This window comes from Gavialis gangeticus, unplaced genomic scaffold, assembly GCF_001723915.1.
Source record: "Gavialis gangeticus isolate Ggan-Ray unplaced genomic scaffold, GavGan_comp1, whole genome shotgun sequence".
Taxonomy (NCBI): Eukaryota; Metazoa; Chordata; order Crocodylia; family Gavialidae; genus Gavialis; species Gavialis gangeticus.
The window spans coordinates 131,530,851-131,533,578 of NW_017729032.1; the positions used below are offsets into that span (position 1 = coordinate 131,530,851).

Consider the following 2,728-nt stretch of genomic DNA (forward strand, 5'->3'; position numbering starts at 1 on the left):
CCCCTTACAATCTATGAATATATGAATGCCTCCTACAGACATCCTTCATGTGGCCTGTCATAGAAATCATAGAAAATTAGGGTGGGAAGGGACCTCAGGAAGTCATCTAATCCAACCCCCTGCTCAAACCAAGATAATCACCAACTAGATCATCCCATCCAATGCTTTGTCTAGCTGGGTCTTAAAAACCTGTCCTTCATCTGGTATCACATCCTCCATGCAATATGCTCCCTCACACAGGTCAGTTTTTCTGCAGTTTGATAGGGGAGATATAGAATTTTTGGGCACTTGCTCCACTCCCTCAGAGGGTCCAGGGTCACAGGGTACTGCTGGGACTCAGACCATCCCCAGAGTGGGCAGGAACTGACCACTTCAGGAAATGCCAGGAGAGCTCTTACACCATCCTTTGTCTTCCCCTGTCTTTCAGTGCTGTGTCCATACACAAGCAGTACTTTGCTCCCAGTTCAGCCAGGCCTGGAGAGATGAGCTTTATCACTATTTGTGGAAGAACACCTGTCAATATGCCCTGCTTCTGCATCAGGACCTGGTTCCCAGGGAGATGTTCAACACCTGGAAGGGAGATGTCTGCTTTGAAGGCACACAAGGGAAGCCTGGATTCCAAGACAACAAGACAGTCTGGCTCATGTGCTACCTGTGACTGAATTGACACCCATGTATGAGCTCATAGTTGCCACAACATGATTTGACTGAGAGAGGTTCTCTACACCCCAGTTTTCTAAGAAGAGTACTGCCATGTGTAAAGCTGCTGAAGGGTTTTCTCAGAGCATGCAAGCTCTATCAGGGTGTTTGCACTCTTGGGACAAGGACCTGCAGTAGGCTGTGCACACTGAATGCATAAACTGATTGGACAGCTGTAACTCCAGGGTGGGAAGCCTGGGAAAACAGGGTGGAATAGCTGGGGAGAGGGTAGATGAAGCTGTGCTGAGAAAGGCTGCTACCCAATTGCTTCTGAGAGGACTACTGTATTGCCTGGTATCCTTTACTAAAGGCACAGGGGTTGTGCAAACAGATTCCCTTCCCCACTCTTAAGATCCCTGGCCTCAGGGAGTCACTGAGAAGGAATCAGGGACAGGAGTTGCTAGAGCAGGTTTTCTGGGAGAGCTAAAGAAAGCAGCAGGGAATTGTGCCTGTGTGGGAGCTCCAGCAGAGAGCTCAATAAAGTACAGCCAAGAACAGGCACTCCACCTGCCAAACACAGGGCAGCTGCCTTGGGAAGTGTCTGGGGAATGGTGTGATTGATTGCAGGTGCCCAGGAAAGACTCAAAATGGGAAGAAACCATGGTCTCTGGAGCAGCCACACCTGAGGTTCTGACAGGCACCCACATCTTCTGTCCAGATGACACCATCACCACACTTCTTCTGAGGAAGAGTGAGCACCGCTCCCTGGGGCTCTACTGCAGCCACTGCACAGTGGGCTACTTTTCTGTAAGCAGAGTGATCTTGTGAAGAGCTGGCTGATTAAGTGTATATATCGGTTATAAGTTGCTTGAATGTTAAGGTTGATAACAATTGCTTTTGCTAGATGATAAGTATTTGGTTTATCTGCTGGTATAGATTATTACTGAGTTCATTGAAAGTATTTTGTGTGTTATTTATGGGATGTTGAATTTGTCAGTCTTTCAGTTATTATTGTAAATAATAAATTATTATAAATGATTATTTAGTGTGTGGTTTAGTACAGGGAGAACCACAGGAGAGCACTCCAATGAGTGGTGGTTCCTAGGCTGTAGACAGAGTGGAAGTAGACTGAGACCTATTGACACCCCAGGATCCCAAAATTTTGGATGTAGCTGCAGGTAGTATTGCCACCAGGGTTACATGTGCATTGTCCTTGGCTGCCTAGCACCAACCTTCTTATTTGAATATATCTGGAAAAGGTAAGGGGTGGCGCTTGCTTTTAGAGGTTGGGCTTGCTGGAGGGGCTGTGTCAAAACTAAGATGGGACCATGATTGCTGGAGTGGGGATGGGGTTTTTTACTTTCAGAGACTGGATTAAGGGAAGGCTCTGTCCAGGATTGGGATGGAGACACTTACAGCAGTGGGAGGTTGTTTAAGGGGTTGGTACAGTAACTGCTGTCACTGTGGGATTTGGAATCACCTGGCTTCTATGGACTATCTGAGAGATCAAAGCAGATTGAGGGAAATGAGAGTGCTGGAGTGCCAGTTGCAAGTATTTCCAGATGCACAACCCAGGAGTCACCCTGGCAGCCAAACCAGATTAACTGAGATGTTCCCGTGGGGGACTCCTGCTATCACATAAATGCATTTCTTGGAATGAGAGGAGGGGGGAGGGAGGCAGACAGGCAGAGGGGTTGTTTGGCAAAAGGAAAATATTATTGTTTTTGCTGTACTGCAACTCCAGTGGTTCTCATAGATAGTTGCATGTTAACTCCTGCCACCTGGCCTGGGGCACTGCCAACTAGAACTTGTACCAATTTTTTATACTTTGCCTGCAGAGCTCAATAAACTGTTGGTGCCTTTCTATGAATGCAAGGGGCAGGAGGGAGTGGGGGAGCTGTTTCACACCAGCAGTGCTATTGGCAGCTGGGAGGAGGGTCAGCTTTTCCCAGTAGCTGAGCATGGCCCTTAGAGAGAAAGAGGGCAAGAGATGGAAAGGAGATGCAGGGGTAGCAGTAGATGTAGTCTTTCTTGACTTTAGACACTGTCTCTTCGACACTGTCTCTCACCCCATTCTCATTAAAAAAAC

At 47.5% G+C, this 2,728-nt stretch overlaps 1 long non-coding RNA gene across 1 annotated transcript in view; it reads right to left on the reverse strand.

Moving 5' to 3' along the window:
- The window catches only part of LOC109303259, an 888,234-nt gene that overhangs the window by 284,407 nt on the left and 601,099 nt on the right, over nt 1-2,728 (reverse strand). The window lies entirely within an intron of this gene.